The sequence below is a fragment of the Giraffa tippelskirchi genome, chromosome 6 (assembly GCF_054371585.1).
Source record: "Giraffa tippelskirchi isolate mGirTip1 chromosome 6, T2T-mGirTip1v1.2.pri, whole genome shotgun sequence".
Lineage (NCBI taxonomy): Eukaryota > Metazoa > Chordata > Mammalia > Artiodactyla > Giraffidae > Giraffa > Giraffa tippelskirchi.
In genome coordinates, this window is record NC_137280.1 from 279,469 (window position 1) to 300,894 (window position 21,426).

Here is a 21,426-nt window from a genome sequence, read left to right on the forward strand (position 1 = left end):
GGAAACTACAAAAACTCCTTGTAAGTCAATTACCGATTTCCACATTTAGTTCCTCCTTGAAGGGAGAAAAATTCGTCTTTCCCAGAGTATGTGTAAAGGCTTTACCACACACACACAAAAAGGAGGGGTAGGGTAGGACAGCTCTTACAGTCAGTAAGACTAAATAAAATCTGAAATTTTCTATGTTTGTAGAATTTAATATGTGAATAGTAAGACACCATGAGTACAGAATATGTTGGTTTTACCAGATTTATGTGATTATGAAAACATTTTCTCACAGTCTATGTCACAGAATGTTCTATTCTGGGGAAACATTTTGCCCAGTTATGTCTGTTAAAAAACAGACGAAGAGAGATAAGAACTCCAGATATGATATGGCTGAATTTCTCACATTCACGTAGTGACTTCCAGTTTGGCAGATACTTAGCTGACATAATCTCAATGCAGGATTTTTTTTTTGTCTCACTGTGTGTCTGTTAGTCGCTCAGTCGTGTCTGACTCTGCGACCCCAGGGACTGTAGCCCACCAGGCTCCTCCATCCATGGGATTCTCCAGGCAAGAACACTGGAGTGGGTCGCCATTCACTTCTCCAGCGGATCTTCCTGACCTGGGGATCAAACCTGGGTCTCCCGCATTGCAGATGGATTGTTCACCCTCTGAGCCACCAGGCAAGCCTGCTGCCCCCTTGAATTTTACCTAATTCCATATACCCTCGATGAAAACAGCTTGCAACCCTTGTGAACACAGGAGACTTCTTTCTCCACCTCCCTCCAATTTTTCCTGTTCTTCTCATCCTGTGTTCTCTCCTTTTTCTCTAAAGACTGGATGCAAGGCTGAGAGAAAGCCACCTCCTTCCCTTGGATCCTCAGTTCCACCATGTTCCTGGCACTTGGAAATGCTAGAGAAAAACAGCAACAATCAGGACAGTATATGGATGAAGGGAAATTCCAGTTAGATTAACATTCCAGCTTCACTGCTGCCTCTGAACAAGAGGAGACCAAAAAAAAAACCTGTCACTTTATCCTGTAGACATCGATGATGACTGGATAAAGCGTGTAAAAATAAGTATCTGGTAACCTCTGTGTCATTTTTGCTGACATGGTGTCTATAGGAGACAACTGGAAGCTGTTTTGAACATGGCTTATCTCAACTCTTGGTCTACATGATGTGGAAAGAATGAATTTGATCCAGGGGCAGATACATGGCCAGACAACTCCCTCCATTGGTCAAAGGGATCAACTGAAGGATGGGCACATGACGTCAGGGGTCAGTCAGTGTTGACCCGTGGGACTTTCGCTGAAACTCTCAGGAAAGAGGAGTTCTTTGTTCTCTGTGATCGTTAGCTGTGAGAATGATGTAAGCCTAGAAATTCTGGTGACCACGTTAATGACCACATTAGTTTCATGAGAATCAATCCAAAACTGGGGAAGGCAGGGCCAAGAGAGAGAACAAGGCAACTTACTGGTTACATTATTTTAGCTACTGGATCCAGCCCTCCTGAAGCTACAAACACTTCTGAAGTTCTAGTTTTATGAGCCAATAAATCCTTTTTTGCCTAGAAAAGTTTGATTTGCGATTGTGACTAAATGGATTTTGATTAAAGCACTTTAGAATTTTTAACTTCTATAAAGAAACTGAAAAATACATCCTTTTGCTCATTTTACCAAAGATGATTAGAAAGATTTCAAAAACCAAATGCTTTCCTTCTTTGGAATCTTAATATACAGGACATTTTAAATTTTAATAAAATTGTTAACTAACTTGGAAAAATAACGTGACTATCATTTTTAGAATGGTCTATTTTCTCTTATTTTAAAAATGTATTGGCATAAAAATCTTTATTGTAATTTACTTTTTAAAATCTCTGTCATGTATACCTAGGTACCCCTTTTTGCCAGTCATGTATATTTCAGTATTCTCTCTTTTTTTAATCAACTGGCTCACAGTTTGCCTGTGTTATCATTATTTTTCACATCGAATCAGTTTGGGGGCTTTTGATCCTTTCAAGTTGTTGTTCTTTACTTTACTTACTTCTGCTTTTAAATTTATTACTTTTTCTTCCTCTACTTGTTTTATGTTTAAACATCTGGGTTTTTTCCAAGGGATATAAATTTCTGCATAATACTGCTTTAGATTTTTGATGTGTAAAAAGCTCATGTATTGCAGTTCTAAGTATTTTCTGAACTACATAATGACTACTATGTAATCAATGAGTAAGAAGAAAGGTTAATTTTTTTTGTTTTTTTGCTCATTTTCCTTTCCAATCACATCTAGTAATTGTTTAGTTTATTTCTATTGTAGTCTTCCAATTGCATTGTGGTTATAGAAGAGAGTCAATGTATTACTATTGCAACTTTGGTTTTCACTGAGACATGCTTTAGAGGTAGATGCATAATTGATTCTGGCAAATGATCAATATGTATTCACAGTGTGATTAGCAAATGTATAGTTGCTAATTGTTAAGTCTGGAGTTCGAGGTAAATCCATTAGATAAAGCTCCTTAGTTGAGTTTTTAAATTTTTCTGGGCTTCTCCTTGTTTTTATTTTGGCTTAATTCATGTATTCACTCATTCACTTACTCAACAAAGGTTTGCGTGACTACTGCCTGTCAGGCCACGTCTTCACACCCTTGAGGCACCATGAAAGCAACAATGGAAACAAGAGTTCCTGTCATCAGAAAGCTTCCTGTGGGGGAGACTCTCATTATTGGGAGGGAGGAGGTGGGAAAGAAAGAAAGAAAGGAGAGGGATACAGTATCCGAAGTTCCCATTCACCCAACCACTGACACGGAATCGGCAGGTTCAGAGAGCCAACTGTGCTGCCATTTTTATAAGACGCTTAAGCACTGGAATATTTCCCTGTGGCTCAGGCAGTAAAGCTCTGCCTGCAATGTGGGAGGCCAGGGTTCAATCCCTGGGTTGGGAAGATCCCCTGGAGAAGGGAATGGCCACCCACTCCAGTGTTCCTGCCTGGATGATTCGACATGCAGAGCAGCCTGGCGGGCTGCAGTCCACGGGGTCGCAGAGTCGGACACAATTGAGTGACTTGCACTTTTTTTCATTCTCTTTATAAGAAAGTAGTAAAATTAACACTTCCACTTTCACTCTTCTTTGAGCATTGGCAGATTTTGGTGTTCCGGATGTCCCAAAACCAGTCCCTCTCAGATGCTGAGGATGGCTCCAGAGAATTTCAGATGGTGGTAAGTACAACAGAAAAAATCAAGAAAAAAGATAAAGAGTGCAAGGGTGGGAAAGGGAAGCAGGCTGGACAATGTGTAGGAGTCACAAGAAAGAGCTCACTGAAAAAGCCACACTGGAGTAAAAACTCAGGAAAGTGAGGGTGTGGAAAGTGAAAGTTTGTGACAGTGTTAGTCATCAGTCAGTCGTGTCCGGCTCTTTCAACCCCATGGACTGCAGCCGCCAGGCTCCTCTGTCCATGGGATTCTCCAGGCAAGAACACAGAAGTGGGCTGCCATGCCCTCCTCCAGGGGATCATCCGAACCCAGGGATGGAACCCAGGTCTCCCGCATGGCAGGCAGATTCTTTACCATCTGAGCCACCAGGGAAGCCCAAGAATACTGGAGTGGGTTGCCATTCCCTTCTCCAAGGGATCTACCCGACCCACGGATCGAACCCAGGTCTCCCTCATTGCAGGCAGATTCTTTACTGTCTGGGCCACCAGGAAAGCCACTTTCAGAAAGGCCCTACAGGCGGAACATTCTTGATAGAATCAAAGAGCACAGGGACCCAGGAAGCAACCACAGAATAAGTAAGGGAGAGGGGAGGGCAGGATGAGCTCAGGAAGGAAGAACGCTGGATTAGAGTGAGGACGGAGGCCACGTGGGGCCTCATAGCTATTAATATTTTCAGGGCTTTTGCTTTTTTTTTAATTGGAATATAATTGCTTTACAATGTTGTGTTAGTTTCTGTCAAACAACAAAATGAATTAGGTAATCCAGACTTAAATTGAAGAAAGTAGGGAAAACCACTAGACATTCAGCTATGACCTTAATCAAATCCCTTATGATTATACAGTGGAAGTGACAAATAGATTCAAGGGATTAGATCTGATAGATAGAGTGCCTGAAGAACTATGGATGGAAGTTCGTGACATTGTACAGGAGGCAGGGATCAAGACCATCCCCAAGAAAAAGAAACGCAAAAAGGCAAAATGGCTGTCTGAGGAGGCCTTACAAATAGCTGAGAAAGAAGAGAACCTAAAAGCAAAAGAGACAAGAAAATATATACCCATCTGGAAGCAGAGTTCCAAAGAATAGCAAAGAGAGATAAGAAAGCCTTCCTCAGTGATCAACGCAAAGAAATAGAGGAAAACAATAGAATGGGAAAGACTAGAGATCTTTCCTAGAAAATTAGAGATGGCAAGGGAACATTTCAAGCAAAGATGGGCACAATAAAGGACAGAAACAGTATGAACCTAACAGAAGCTTAAGATATTAAGAAGAGATGGCAAGAATACACAGAAGAACTGTACAATAAAGATCTTTATGACCCAGATAACCATGATGGTGTGATCACCCACCTAGAGCCAGACATCCTGGAGTCCAAAGTCAAATGGACCTTAGAAAGCATCACTACAAACAAAACTAGTGGAGGTGATGAAATTCCAGCTGAGTTCTTTCAAGTCCTAAAAGATGATGCTGTTAAAGTGCTGCACTCAATGTGCCAGCAAATTTGGAAAACTCAGCAGTGGCCACAGGACTGGAAAAGGTCAGTTTCATTCTGATCTCAAAGAAAGGCAATACCAAAGAATGCTCAAACTACCACACAATTGCACTCATCTCACACGCTAGCAAAGTAATGCTCAAAATTCTCCAAACCAGGCTTCAACAGTACATGAACTGTGAACTTCCAGATGTTTGAGCTGGATTTAGAAAAGGCAGAAGAACCAGAGATCAAATTGCAAACATCAGCTGGATCATAGAAAAATCAAGAGAGTTCCAGAAAACCATCTACTTCTGCTTTATTGATTATGCCAAAGCCTTTGACTGTGTGGATCACAACAAACTGGAAAATTCTTCAAGAGATGGGAATGCCAGACCACCTGACCTGCCTCCTGAGAAATTTGTATGCAGGTCCAGAAGCAACAGTTAGACCTGGACATGGAACAACGGACTGGTTTCAAACTGGTAAAGGAGTATGTCAAGGCTGTATATTGTCACTCTGCTTATTTAACTTCTATACAGAATACATCATGTGAAATGCCGGACTGGATAAAGCACAAGCTGGAATCAAGATTACCAGGAGAAATGTCAATAACCTCAGATACACAGATGATACCACCCTTATGGCAGAAAGCAAAGAAGAACTAAAGAGCCTCTTGATGAAAGTGAAAGAGGAGAGTGAAAAAGCTGGCTTAAAACTCAACATTCAAAAAACGAAGATCATGGCATCTGGTCCCATCACTTCATGGCAAATAAATGGGGAAACAATGGGAATAGTGAGAGACTTTATTTTGGGGGGGCTCCAAAATCACTGCAGATGGTGGCCACAGCCGTGAAATTAAAAGACACTTGATCCTTGGAAGAAAAGCTATGACCAACCTAGACAGCATATTAAAAAAGCAAAGACATTACTTTGCTGACAGAGGTCTGTCTAGTCAAACCCATGGTTTTTCCAGTGGTCATGTATGGATGTGAGATTTGGACTATAATGAAAGCTGGGCACCAAAGAATTGATGCTTTTGAAAGGTGGTGTTGGAGAAGACTCTTGAGAGTCCCTTGGACTGCAAGGAGATCCAACCAGTCAATTCTAAAGGAAATCAGTCCTGAATATTCATTGGAAGGTCTGATGCTGAAGCTGAAACTCCAATCCTTTGGCCACCTGATGCGAAGAGCTGACTCATTTGAAAAGACCGTGATGCTGGGAAAGATTGAGGGCAGGAGGAGAAGGGGACAGCAGAGGATGAGATGGTTGGCTGGCATCACCGACTCAAGAGTCATGAGTTTGAGTAAACTCCGGGGGTTGGTGATGCACAGGGAGGCCTGGCGTGCTGCAGTCTATGAGGTCGCAGAGCACAACTGAGCGACTGAACTGACAGATGCTTATATTCCCTCCCTCGTGGGCCTCCCTCCCGGTCCCCTTCTGGACCCACCCCCTTGGTCGTCACAGAGATGTGAGCTGCCTGTGCTACACAGTAGCTTCCCACTAGCTCTTTCCCACACGGTGCTGTGCACAGGTCACTCCTGCTCTCCCAGTCGTCCCCCCGCTCTTCCCCACAGTGCCCACAAGTCTTTGTGTGCCCGTGTCTGTAGTCTAACCCTGCAGCGAGGTTCATGTGTACATAAGTGAGATGGAAAGTTACTGGAGATGCGTGAGGTGATCAATATGAATAATATCATGAACAGGCTATTGAGATATACTTTGGGCAAAGCGGGCAAGAGGGAGAGTGAACAGCACTAATGGGCAAAGGGCAGAACCAGGGAGAACAGTTGAAAGGTAATTGAGATGAACGTGTAAAACACTACTGTGGCCCAGGCCAGCATGGTGTCAGTGAAGGCAGTAAGATGAATGTATTCAAATACGGCTTGAAGATACAGCTGGCAAGATTTGCTAACAGATTAGTAAACTTGGAGTATGAAAAAGAGAAAACAGTAAAAAAAAATGACTCCTAGAAAAGTTAATCTCTTCCTTCTTTCTATGACACTGAAGAGATTTTGAAAACTTTTACTCTTATCATGCCTCTCCTTTTTATATGTATTAGTTTTCCAGTATTTTACTTCCAGCTTGCTTTACACCCTCCAAATGAATCACTGTTATCTTTATTGTTTCATATACAGCCATTGCCATTTAGATTTCCCCACAGTATTATCTGCTGTTTTCTTTGAACACACCTACCTTCTTGTATCACACTTCTTTGTTCTATAGTCAACTTCCTTTTATCTAAAGTTTATTATGTCCCCTATCAATTTATTACTTCTCATCTTGAAATTCACCCGTTAGTATGTGCTCTGCGATGGTGGGAGAAATTCCTTTCAGCCTTTCTTCTGTGCAGTGAGCTGAGGTTTCTGGATGGAGGGCATGGATGGGGCTGAGTAAGGAGGCGCTCTCCCGCGATTCCTGGACGCACTGTCCGGAGGGGTACAGGTGTTAGACATCCAACGGCGCTTGGCCTCAGCCACACACCCAGAACACACGTGGTTCTTTGGTCTGGCCTGGTGATCACCTTTCACGGTCTCAACAGGGACTCTGAGTCCTGCCCACGCGGGCCCCCGCTCCCTCCGCAGCCTCCCCTCTCCCTGGGGGTTTGATCCGCTGACGCTGTGGCCGGTGCGCCAGGCTTCTCCGCTGCTCCGGCACCCCGGCACCCCGACGCGCGCTGCTTGTCTCCGCTCTGAGAAGCTTGCCTCTTGCAGCCCGCTTGATGCTACAGCCCTCCAGACAGAAACAATATTCGGTGACCTCCCACCCACGCCAGTGCTCCCGCCCACCCCGCAGACTTGTTTGCCTGGCTACTCCGCCCTGGAGAGTTTAGAGGACACTTTCTATTTTCATTCCTGCTGCGTTTAAAATCACCTCTCTGTCTGGACTCTTGTGCAGTTTGTGATGTGTTTAGCCCTTCCCCAGTTCTGCTGAACCAAGCAGGCCCCTGTGGGGCCTTCCTGGAGACAGACCCCTGTGTTTGTAGAAAAAGTTGTTTGTAGCCTCTTTCCCTGAGTCCCAAAGAGCAAATTTAGTCAGAGAAGTGAGAAAATGCAGAAATAAAAGACAACAGTCAAACAAAACAAAATAATAATAGTTAGCCATCAAGGACCTTTAGTTCCTCCTCAAGAGCTACAGATAATATCCTGAGTCATATCCTTCAGTTGCAGGTATTAAAACCCTGACCAGTGAAAGAACTTAACTCCCTGCCGATCACCAGCACACAGACCCCAGACTGGGTGAAACCAGAGAGGTGATGGTTGAGATTCTTGAAACATCACTGTGTTACCTCACTATCAACCAGTCAGAGAACCAGACATGAGCCGATCATCCACCCTGAGACCCTCTCTCTCACATTGTCTAAAAAATACCTCTTGGGCCGATTCATATTGATGTATGGCAAAAACCATCATTATGTTGTAAAGTAATTATCTCCCAATTAAAAGAAATAAGTAAATTAAAAACAAAACACAATTTCCCTGAAAGCCATTAAGGAGTTTGTGTTTTTTGGACACAAGCTTGGCACTCTGCAATAAATGCTGTATTTCCTTTACCACAGGCCAGTGTCAGTGGAGTAGCTTTGCTGCATTTGGGGCAAGAGGACCCAAGTTTGGTTCAGCAGCACTCTTATGCTCTTCTTGCACTTCCAAATATGAGAATCCAAGTCTTTCATCAGTTCTGCAATATCCTCACCCATTTTCTCTTCCAGCATTGCTTCTTTTCTTATTCTCCCCATCTTTTCCTTCTGTAGTCCTACTCAACATACCTTAGGCCTCTCCTTTCTAACTGGCATCTCTGTAACCTCTCTTTATATTACCTGTTTATCCCTCTGTTCTGATAATTTCCTCAACTGTGCCTTCTACTTTTCCCCATTCTCTCTTCCAATGCAACTAACCTACAATCTAACTCATCCACTGAGTTTCTAATATAAATGACTCCATTTTACATTTACGGAAGTTCTATTTGATTTTCCACTTTGTCTTTTTTATAGCTTCTTATCCTGTGTTTGCTTTTCTGCAGCCCTCTCTGTAGTTCTTTAACCGTCTTACTCGCCCTGATTTCGTCATTGGAAGCCCTGCTATTTGTATGTGTGCTGATTCTAAAGAATAATTATTTTCTTAACTGATTTATGATTTATCACTGTTGAGTTTCTCTTCAAAAAGAGAATTTCTCAGTAAAAATCCTATGTATCATAGTTGAGTGTACATCCTTCAGGAGAAAAATTTGACCTTCTGAAAAATGCTAGAACCATTTTTGTGTTAATTAATCATCATGGAATTTCCAAACATACAGACAGTAAAAAGAACAATCTCTTATCCACATAAGAACATATCAGTGGTTACATTTATCAGAAGAAACTTTGCTCCCACTTGGAATCCAGGATGGCAGATAAGGTTCCTTGTCATCCTGCTGTGACGATGGTTCGTTTGTGTCTAATCTATCCTTTCACTAAGATGGTAGCCCTTGAAGGCCAGGCTTCATACAGTGGTCTAAGTTATCAACTTTGTCTCCTGTTGGCCCATTTTGTCCTGCCCCAGTGTGTGTACCTAATACCATAAGTTATTAACACTGACAACCACCAACTTTAGTGCTTCCACTGTTCCATATCAACTCCTTTAACAGTTCCATTGGCACCTCATGTCTGCCTTACTCACTGATAACTCAAAGGATGAACTCAAAAGGGTATTGTCTGTATTTTAACTGGCACTTTGAAATGTTTTTGTTAGGAAAGTTTCAGGCTGTCTATTCCACCATGTTCCAAGGTATAAACATACAACAATTATTTTAAAATATGTTTCCCATAGTAAAATGTAGGTTGTCCTCATTCTGACACAAACAACTGCAGTAATTTTTTTAAAAAGTTGTACTGCAACTGGCATTACAACCGGCAAAGGAGAAATGTAATTTTCCTATTGATCATTCTTTGCTTCCCAAAGTGCTTCTGTTGAACTAAAAGTCTAAGAGCATAGAATATATTTTTATTTGAGTCTTCTGAGTCATATTAATTAGGCAATGTTTTCAGAGTGCTTTTTGAGATAAAATCATTATTCATCAGCAAACCCAAGTTTTTGTTAACATAATGATAGCTTCTTTAAAAGATGCTAATTGGCCCACCTGCAATGAAAGAATAATTTCACCTTTGCATTAATGATTGGAAACATACATAGGTATCCTATTTATAAACTCATAAATAAATGCTTCATAGGCAAGTATATATATATATATATATATATACTTTTACTGTTAAAATAGCAATGAAAAGTCACCGCAATGAAAGTGAACTCTTTGGCAATGCTATGCACCTCCTGAAAATAGAAAGTTGCTTGTGTGGGAACCACAGGAGAAAACCCATTATTCTCATTGCTTCCATATCATTGTTTCTATTTACATGAAAAATATTTCCATATTTCTCAGCAGACTAGAGCTTATTGAAGCAGTCCATTCCCAACACCTGCCCTATGAATACAGTTTTATGCTAGTTCTATTCTATTTCTACAGGGAGGAAAGAATTGTTAAATGATTTTTTCAGCATATAAATGAAAATAACAGTAATGAGTAACTAAGCAGTAACAAGAAGGTTTCTCTCAGGTTCTTTTCTAACTTGCAAAGAGAATATTATGCTCACTAAAATGGTATCCAACAATTCCTTGGCATTTTTTTCAAAATTATGCTTTTATCCACATTGCATTTCTTTGGATATCAAATGTTTGATATGGCATTTGAACTGAGTTTATTTTTTCCCAAGGGCTAAGATGATTTTTTTTTTTAATAAATCTTCCCTACAGAATCAAAACTATTTGGAAGGCAACATTAATAGCCTTCTTTTCTGAGAAATGTGAGAGGGCTATAAAAATCTAGCGTAGAAAGCCAAGTACACTACAGCTCCTATAAACCTTAAAGCTAAAAATAAACCTTTTCATGACACTTGTTTGGAAAAAAAGGGTTGTTCTAAGAGAATATTCTAGAAATAAATTTAATCCAAATGTCTCTTTTCAAAAAAGTTGGTTTTGAAGTCTTTGTTCTGTAATAAAACAGCCTAGTATATGAGCAGTTTGCTAGTTGTAAAATAGGCATTTGAGGGTGTTGGGTTAACTCTTTTGTGGATCCAGAGGCCTGAGTACCCATTTATTATATGGAGCCCCAGAGTCAGAAAAGCTACGAAAGCAATGAAAAAATACCTAAATTGTCAGCAATCAGATTCTATCCCAGGATAATCCATCTGGTTCATATACAAAATAAATCTAAATGAAATTTTAAAAAATCATGATATATAACATTAAGAATCTGATTTCTAAACATAAGTCTTAGTCGTCATTTCAAAGGACTTCCCTGGTGGTCCAATGTTTAAGAATCTGCCTGCTAATGCAGGGGACACGGGTTTGATTGCTGGTCCAGGAAGAGTCCACATGCCGCTGAGTAATTAGGCCCATGAGCCTCAACTCCTGAGCCCGTGTGCCTGGAGCCCCGCTCCGCAACTAGAGAAACCGCCACAGTGAGGAGATGGCGCCGCAGGAAGAGCAGCCCCTGCTCGCTGCAAAGGCGAGAAAACTCGCCTGCGGCAACGGAGACCCAGAGCAGCCGATGATAAATAGAGACCAGATTTTAAAAACTGGTCAGGTTGGTTTATGAGTTTTCATACTACAATAAGCTCCATGGTGCCTAAATAAGGAATTTTAAATAACTGGGCAAAGAAAATCGCTACCATCAAGGGAATTATTTAAATGCATGTTAGGGGGCTGCAGATGGGTCTGTAATTTAATATGTGGATGTTTACCTTTACATATTATACTAAGTGTTGGGTACATAAGAGGTGAATATAATACAATGGTCCCAACTCCAGACAGGAGACAAACATGTAGAACTGTTGTTGTGATGGCGGGAAAAAAAGGAGTGATCAATTCTACTTGAGAAGCTCAGGGAAGATTTCTAAAGGAGGTATTTGCAGTGAGATTGAAGGCTGGTAGGAGTAGTGTAGGTGGACAAGCGGAAAAAGGGACATCCCAGCAGAGCCATGAAATAGGGCTGCAGATTTGGAGAACTGTGTAAGTTCAGTATGACTGGAGCATTAAATAGACTCAGGGGAACAGTAGGAACCGGGGTTCCAGCAATACATACATACATATATTTACACTTTAATATTTCAACCTTTTAAAACAGGTGTCCAAGGATCAAACTATAAGAAGGAGGTATTATGAACCTGATGGCTGAGACTAACACGCATTTACCATCTCACAGTTTACGTGGGTCAGGAGCCTGGCCCAAGCTTGACTGGGCCCTCTGCTCAAGGTCTGACAAGGACATGGGTGAGACAGCCATGGCTACGTGTGTCCCCGGAGTCTCAGCTGGAAGAGAATTCACTTCCAAGTGCATTCAGATTGCCGGTAGAACTGATTCTCCTGTGTTGGGTGAGGAAGGCTGGTAGCTGGCTGCCGTGGCCCACAACATGACAAACTGCTTCTCAGTCAGAAGAGAGTCCCACTCCCCAGTCTGCCGACAGCCTAATCAAAGGGACGATACCCCAGCACCCTTATCATATTCGATTGATTGTAAGGAATCCACTTGTCCTTCCTACACTCACAAGGAGGGAATTACGTGTGTGGCTCTTTGAGGGGTCACCGTAGGGAGTATCCACCTCAGAGGGCTTGATGGAATCTTCAGGTGGAATCAAAGAGAAATGGAATATTTAACCTGTTTTGGTTATAAAAATTCCTAACTTTTCTATAACTCACATTTGAAAATTAGAGGTACATTCCTTTGGAAAATGATCGGCCCTAAGGTGTAACAGCCCGACACAGAAACATAGCAAACACTAAGATAAAATAAGAGGAAATAAAGCCTTGATGAGCTAATAGTGCTCAAAACAGGCTATAAAAATTCAGACACTGCAAGTAATATTAATTCCATGTTTGATGGAATATCAAACTAAATATCTACTGGAAAGCAAAAATGGGCCCTTAGATTCAGTCATCACAACCCCTCCTGCCACGGTCCACAGTGAAGTAACAGGTGCTGAGAGCCATCCAGAGCTTCGTGGAAACTATTTGGCCTCTGAGAATGACTGTGACTGAGTGAGGTGTGAAATAAGACAAGGGAAGTGACAATTTTAGATGCAGTGAGTGACTCCATGAAGCAGCTTATTTATTAGTACTAAAACCAGAGAGAAGAGAAACGTGAAAACTCCACTTATTTATTCAACAAGTATTGACACCTCCTACATGCCAGGCATTGTAACAGGCACTGCAGACATGATGGCAATCAAGGGAGACTCAGTTCACGTCCTCAAGGAGTTCTCGTGACCTTGTGATGTACAGGTATAAAGGAGTTCCTGTAGTCTTGCCCTGCCTGGAAGGGTACCCATGGGCCACATTGAATGCTTACAAGGACTGAGATCGTTAGGATCCATACTGTATATTACCATGGGCTGTCCCGGGTGGCTCAGTGCGTAAAGAATTTGCCTGCAACGCAGGAGACACGGCTTCCACCTCCAGGTTGGGAAGATCCCCTGGAGGAGGGCTGGCAACCCACTCCAGTATTCTTGCCTGGAAAAGTCCATGGACAGAGGAGCCTGGTGGGCTATAATCCGTGGGCTGGCAAAGAGTCAGACAGAGCCGAGCGACTGAGCATGCGCACACGAACACACATGCACGCGCGCGCGGGCACACACACACGTGTGTCTTCTCAGTTTTCAAATGGGGAAAGTCAAATGAAAGTCTTTTCTTTCACTAGTATTTTTGTTCATGAATTATTTTGAAATCTTTGTTGCCAGTTGTTGCTTTTGTGCTACAAAATAAATAAATAAAGTAAACAAGAATCTGTACAATTGGTGGAAAAAACTGAAAAATAGACTCCATCCAGCAAATACTGAGAGTTTCCCAGGAAAACAGTTTTCCAGATTCCTCTGCAATTTATTTCCAAACCTCTTCCATTTCAAGTCCACTTTGTTTTTGTCTTCTGACCTTTAGTATCATGTCTTGTTTGGGATTCTCTTCTGCCCTTTGGACAGGAGTCAATATTTGTCTTTGCAAGCTTTGTTGTTTGATGCTACTAAAGATACTGGTTCTGTCCTTTTCTGGCCTTGAGCAGGAGGTATCATAGTTCAGTTTTAGCCTTGAGCCTTGCCACCTAATTATAAATTGTACCCACAGAAACAAGGTGTTTGACTGAAGAGACATTATTGCCTTGGACGCGATGAACCATCCCTAAGGAAAAGAGTGTCAGCTCCCATAGTCCACTGGGTACCACAGATGACATGGCAAGTATGACAGATTTCTGGAGCACAGTGAGTTATGACAGAGTTCCATTCCCTGGGAATCACTTATTTGGTTTTCATATGAGGAGCAGCCACAAGCTAAAGGGAAACATTTTCCTCCACTACTTCAAGTTTCCAGAAAGGTAGTCCCACTCTAATAACACTCTTGGCCTTCTTCTCTACCCTTTGACTAACTCTTCTCAGCAAAGAAATGATTATTAGGAGATTATTTGAGAAGCTTGGGAGAAGAGACAGGACAACTCCATCCCTTAAGAACTATTGAGTCAGGGACTTCCCTGGCATTACAGTGGTTAAGATTTCCTGCTTCTAATGCAGGGGACATGGGTTCAATCCTTGGTCGGGGAACTAAGATCCCACATGTCACCTGGCTTGGCCAAAAAATAAAATTAGATAAATAAATAAATTTCCTGTCCAAAATTTTGTTTAAAAAAAAACCACAATTGGGTCAGCCCTACTTCTGTGATGGGTGGGGAGGCTGTCTTGGCTCAAAGACCCTGTGGTTGAGTGAGCAGGCCTATCAAATCCTAGAGTTCAGTATTAGGAAGCAACATCCTCCAGCCTGGCGGCGGGGACCCTTATACTCCAGCACTACTGTATTCCGTCACAGTGACAGCCGCTGGGAAGACAGACACCAATTGGCCACGGCCCCTTCACTCAAGAGACGTGTGGCTCATAGGAGAGACCAAGCGTCCAAGCAGATGCTTACAATACAAAGTGGTGAGTAGTGACAGAGAAAAGCACCAGGTTCTGAGTCGGGGGACACAGAGGAAAGACACCTGGTCCAACTTGAAGAGTAAGGAAAGCTCAAGAGGCAGACTGAAGGCCGTCCCTCACGGTCCAGTGGCCAGGGCTCCTCACTCTCCATGCAGGGGGCCTGAGTTCAATCCCTGGCCGGGGAGCTGAATCCCACGTGCCGCGACTAAGAGTCTGCATGCCACAACCAAAAAGGTGCCCCATGCTGCAACCGGGACGCAGCACAGCAAAATCAATAAACAAATATTCAAAAACCAAGAAGCATTCCGAGCTTCAATGAAAATTACAATTTAGCTACCAAAGGAATAAATAACAGCAAAACCCCTACCATTTACTGACAATGTGCTGTATTCCAGGCGCATGCTTTAAGTGAATTACCTCATTTAATCCTCATAACAATTTATAAAGCAGATTATTATTCCCATCCGAACAATGAGGGTGTTGAGATTCAAAAAGTAGTTTTTTTAAGCTCATACCACTTGTCAGTGATGAGGCATGCTTTTTTTTTTTTTTTTGGTACTTTAAATCAGGATTCAGCAAACTTTTTTCTGTAAAGGGAACAGTAGGAAATATTTTACACTTTGCAACTACTCTTAACTCCACTGTTACAGAGTGAAAACAGCCAGAGAGCCTGCATAAATCAGTGGGCATGGCTGTGTTTCAATTAAACTGTATTTATGGACATGGAAATTTGAACTGTATACAATTTTTCTGTGTCACTAAACATTCTTCTTCTTCTGAATTTTTTCAAGTATTTAAAAATGTAAAGCCCATTCTTAGCCATATAAATACAGGCCACATTCAAAACAGTGTTGGGCCAAAATCAGCCTATGGACTACCCATTGCTGTTCCCCTGTTTAAATCATTTCTTACCCAAATTTCTCTCTAATTATTTCTTGCAGTTTTTCTTCTCCTTGGTGTTGGCAGGGACCTTTGTTGGTTTTAGTTTGTTGCTATTAAAGTGTGAGTTACTGGATTTTCTTTGATGTTTTCTAAAGTAGAAAATAATCTCTCACCTTCCCTGCGTGCCACTTAGCTGAAAGTAAGAATGTCGTGGCTGCTGCTGGCGCCAATTAGAACCCATCACAGTCTCTGCCCTGATGTGACTCTGAAACACTTGGCAGAATCTTCCTTCTTGTTCTTCCAGCCCATTTTGTTTTTACCTCAGTAGTCCCAGGCACATTCCTCTGAGTTAATAAGTTCATTCCTTTATAAGTCCAGGTGGGGAGACTGATAATAAGTGAAGTGATGGGGAAACAGTGGAAACAGTGTCAGACTTTATTTTTTTGGGCTCCAAAATCACTGCAGATGGTGATTGCCACCATGAAATGAAAAGACGCTTACTCCTTGGAAGGAAAGTTATGACCAACCTAGACAGCATATTTAAAAGCAGAGACATTACTCTGCCAACAAAGATCCGTCAGTCAAGGCTATGGTTTTTCCAGTGGTCATGTATGGATGTGAGAGTTGGACGATGAAGAAAGCTGAACACCAAAGAATTGATGCTTTTGAATTGTGGTGTTGGAGAAGACTCTTGAGAGTCCCTTGGACTGCAAGGAGATCCAACCAGTCCATCCTAAAGGAGATCAGTCCTGGGTGTTCATTGGAAGGACTGATGTTGAAGCTGAAACTCCAATCCTTTGGCCACCTCATGAGAAGAGTTGACTCATTGGAAAAGACCCTGATGCTGGGAAAGATTGGGGACAGGAGGAGAAGGGGACGACAGAGGATGAGATGGTTGGATGGCATCACCGACTCGATGGACATGGGTTTGGGTGGACTCCGGGAGTTGGTGATGGACAGGGAGGCCTGGAGTGCTGCGATTCGTGGGGTCGCAAAGAGTCGGACACGACTGAGCAACTGAACTGAACTGAACTGATGTCTTCATGGAAGTGTTGGGTGACCCCTAAATCATTCCTTCCCATTTTCCAAAGAAGAGAATTTAAAGGTGCTAGTAGACACAGCAGTGTGGATGCCTTCTTGTAGGAAAGGCCCAAATAAAGTAAAATTGTCAAAGTTCAAGTCTGACGCTTGTAATAGTGGCAAAGGGGTAGAAGTTACTTTCTGAGCACTGCTGTTCCTTCTTAAAGTCTATTACCCCTGCTCAGCACCCCTTACCAACCTGCCCCTTTAGCCCAGTGTCCTCAAAATGCCCCTTGTTCAATGACTCAAAGTCATAGGCAGAATGACCTTTGGTATTTTGATACTATAATGATGAGACTCCATCCTTAACACTCAGAAATGGATTGTTTTTGGCAGAACTGCTAGTAACTTATTCTAAAAGCCATTCTTTTTTTCTGCCTTACTAATAGAACCCAAAATTGTCCCCCAGGCAAACAGCTGTCTAGAAAAAAAGATGAATTTTCCTAGCTTTCTTACAGCCAGCTGTGAATAAAAGACTACATTGTGGACAATCATATACAAGGAGAACTGTTATTTAGCAGATTTCAAGCAGCATACTCAGGTATCCAGTGTCCACCCCGCCTCTCCCTTCTTGTCATCTCTTTCTCCTTGAAATAGAGATGCTGTGGCTGGGACTCCAGTAGCCACAGCAAACATGTCTGTGAAGGGATGGTGGATGGAAAGCTGGAAGGAGTGTCAGTCTCTAATTTCATTTGGCCAACAAATTGTCTCTGGACTGCCTCTGGATTTTTCGTACATGGGCAAAGGGTAAATATTTATCCTACTTAAGCAACCACATTATTCTGTTACCATCATACACAGCCCTCCCTCCCCAAATCTAACGGATACTGTTGTCAAGTCAGCCAAACTCATATGGGCAGAAATACTGGATCTCTGACTTTTTGAGGCAATTCAACTCATGTACCGCCAAGTACCCAGAGGCTGGTAATGGTGACCGGGGGAACCTCCGAGACTGTACAGTGACCTCCTGGCTCCCTCTTGTCAGGCTCAGATCAGTTCTCAGCTCAGCCTTAAACTCTGCGGCCTTCCGTCTTACCTCGAGATACAGATAGGACGGAGGCCAAAGCAGAAACTCATGACTCACCCATTTCTGCTCAACCTCTTACACGCTGTGCGTCCTAGAGTGGGTCAACCTCTTTATGCCTCAGCTCCTCCTCACTACACTGGTGATCTAAATGCTAACTACTCATTATTCTAAGGCTTAAATGAGTTACTCTATGCTAAACAGTGTCTGGAACAAAGAAGAGCTACCTAAGTGTGTGCTGTTATTATTAATATTATTATAATATTATTATCATTAGCATTTTCCATGCTTTGAACTTTATGTTGATAGCACTTGATCTCCCTAGTATAGAGTTACTGTCTGTTTTATCCTTTATACGTTTGTTTAGAAATGTTGTTTAATTGTGAAAGAAATAAACATTCATTAAAAACATTCAAATCATATATAAGTCAGTGAATCAAAATTCAAAATGTTCGTTCACACGTTGGTCTCCCTGTCATTACCAGTGGTGATCATTAACCATCACACATGCATCTTTTCAGGTATGTTCCATGCATGGAGAAACATACATAGACATACATAGACATACAGACAGACATATGGATACATATCATCTGCTGCTGTTTCATACAGAAAAGCTCATACTATACCTATTATTCTATTATTTGTTTTTTGTTTAATATTATTATTTTTATTGAGATATAATTTACATATAACATTGTATTCACTTAGGGTATGCAACATAATGATTTGATATGTGAAATGTGTATTATCACAAATTTAGTTAATATTTATCACTACATATAGTTACAGATTTATTTTCTCATGATGATAACTTTTAAGATCTACTCTCTTAGCAACTTTCAAATGTACAACACGCTATACTGTATATCCCCAGGACTTATTTATCTTATAACTGGAAGTGCGTATCTTTTGACTTAATATTGTTTTGACAGCCTTAAAAACGTTTGCATGGTATTCTCTATTCATGGCTTTCTAAACTGTCTTCAGCTTTTTACTATTATAAAATACACAGTACCTTTGTACATTTGTGTGAGTATATCTGTCCAAAAAAATATCCCCCCAAGAAAAGAGCTGGGTCAGAGTCCATGTGTATCATAGAAAGTGATGACAAGTTCTCCAAAAAGTTTGCTTCAAATTATAAACCATGGATAGAGAAAGTGAGTTCTATCTTCCTACACCTTCTTTAAGATGGACTGTTATCAAATGTCTCAAATCTTTGCCTACCTGAGAGGTAAAAAGACAATGATCTATTGTTTTAATTATTATTGTGAGTGGAACTGAGAAGATTTGGGAAATTTATAATTTATCTGTTTTGTTTATTTTTTTATGTGAAGTCTTTCGTTTATGTCCTTCCAGTATTTGAATCTTGCCATTACCTCAAGGGGCTTCCCTGGTGGCTCAGTCGGTAAAGAATCTGCCTGCAGTGCAGGAGAGCTGGGTTCAGTCCCTGGGTTGGGAAGATCCCCTGGAGGAGGAAATGGCAACCCACTCCAGTATTTTAGCCTGGAAAACCCCATGAACAGAGAAGCTGGGGGAGCCGAAGTCCATGGTGCTGCAAGAGTTGGACATGACTTAGTGACAAAACCACCATTTCCACAAAGATTCTAGCTCTCCATGCCCTGGGCCACCACACGTAGGGACTCCTGTTGTAATACAATCTCCATCTGATTTCTGACACCAGCCATTCATTCAGCTGCATCTTGTTCTGAGTGTCCTGGTTCCACTTGCCAGTAGATAGTTGTAAGTAGATGAGAAGGGGCTCTGGTGGCAGATTTGGACACACTCATCCTAAAGAGTTAAGTGACAGAATGAAAACTATCACCCTTCTCTCCCTGAGTTCTGTCTCCTCTGTGAGTCAGAGGGATGGGCTGCATCAGTATAGTCCCGAGCCTCTCCAAGCTGGTGTGAATCCTCAGGCAGAGTCCAGCATCTCCAGCAGCACCTTGTTTCCCAGTGAGAAGCCATGACTCTTAAAAGCCCAGCAAGCTCTACCACCTTACAGTCAGCCTATGTCAGAGGTGAATCCCTTTGGGAATGGTTGAGAGGGACAGGGTCCTCCAGGCAATAAGGTCCCCACAGCCTTGGGAACATCTATAGCTCACAAGGTTGACTCTGACTAATAATTTTCCCAGGGCTCCTGACAGCACCTCCCAGCAATAACTGAAGCTTCAGAATACAAAGGAAATAACAGAGAAATTGGAGTCTACCATATGAAGCTCTAGCTTTGCAAAGTACATCTGTGGCCTGTCATTTTGGTAGGTAAACAATTTGAAGAAGCTGTTTGTAAGAACCTATGCGAACCATGGTTTTGCACGCATGCAAAGCATGCTTAAGACCTTCCAGAGGCCTCTTACACGCTCCTTCACTGTCCCCTAAGCAACAGCATGGTTCAACCCACTCTGCCTTATTCAGGGAAGCCCCTTCGCTCTTCTTTCACAGATATTGCAAAATCTGGCTTTTCATCCACTTCAGGGAGTACCTGAACTCAGGAAGCCAAAGCACTTGGCAAAAGCCACAAATTCTCCTTTAGAACAAAGAGGCACAATTGTTAATCCAGCTCTGAGAACAGGCCATGCTAAGCCACAGCTCTCCAGTCAGGTAAGCCATCTGACCTCTGAGGCAGACTGCGTATCACGGTTCTAACTGATCACCCACTCATTACTTATGCTTTTACAACCCACCTGTGCCCTCCTTACTGCCGCTGGGTCTGCACCAAACCTGCTCTCCACATTCAAGTTCCAACTCAACACTCACTTCCCTGGCCTTGCCCTTCTCTTCTGGTTGCTCATCTTTTACATTTTCCTGGACAATGAAGTGTTCAGTCCTCATCAAGATGGGCTCCTGTGTGTTTGGGAAGTCAGAAAGTCATGAGACTTTGACATCTGGCAGGAATACAGTTGAACAGTAGCTCTGACATTTGCCAGCTATGACCTTGGGCAACTTACGTGATAGCTTCCTCCGTTGTCAGGTGGATAATCACAGTTGCCTTGGAAAGGTGTTCCGATGATTAAATCAGATAATATATGTAAAATGCTTAGCTCTGGGCTCGATTGGTGCTATGAGATCCATTATTCTTAGCTTGAACTCTCTTTTTGGGTAGTTTCACGTAATCCTTTTCTTTCAAGTCCAAATCACTCATCCCTTGCGATCGGAAATCAAGCCCTATGAAATTTTTTCAATTTCATAAAAGTGTCTAACACAGGTTATTTATGGATTAGTCAATAGCTGTTTCTGAAATTATTGGAATATTGACATAATATTATGGTGAAAGGTGAGAGAATCATGTGAATCAGGTTTAAAAGTTGATGGCCTCAACAGATTGTTGACACAGTATTGTATAGAGTATGATTCTCCAGAAACTCAAGAAAAATGCTGAAATTTGACTCAGAAAACCTGAGTTATAATAACCTTGAAAGTGAAAGTGAAGTCGTGAAGATGAGTCTGACTCTTTTGCCACACCATGGACTGTAGCCCGCCAGGCTCCTCTGTCCATGGATTCTCCAGGCAAGAATACTGGAGTGGGTTGCCATTCCCTTCTCCAGGGGATCTTCCCAACTGAGGGATCGAACCCGGGTCTTCTGCATTGCAGGCAGATTCTTTACCTTCTGAGCCACCAGGAAAGCCCATAATAACCTTGGAAACCTTGATAAAGTCACACAACCTTGTGTTCTTGTCAATAAATAATGCTTACCAATATCTGACCTGCCTGCCTTTCTGGGACATTTTGAGGATCAATTGCCACCGTCTGTACGAAAACATTTTCAAACCATAATGCAGTCTAAAAATGAAAGAGC

At 42.1% G+C, this 21,426-nt stretch overlaps 1 long non-coding RNA gene across 1 annotated transcript in view; it reads left to right on the plus strand.

Annotated features, from left to right (window-relative positions):
• LOC145511473 (uncharacterized) overlaps positions 1–21,426 on the plus strand; it is a 78,444-nt gene that overhangs the window by 53,536 nt on the left and 3,482 nt on the right. Inside the window, exons 3-7 of the long non-coding RNA XR_014057884.1 lie at positions 481–668; positions 821–3,199; positions 13,805–13,911; positions 14,537–14,646; positions 19,765–19,887. This is a non-coding gene — a long non-coding RNA (uncharacterized LOC145511473). The remainder of the gene's footprint in view (positions 1–480; positions 669–820; positions 3,200–13,804; positions 13,912–14,536; positions 14,647–19,764; positions 19,888–21,426) is intronic.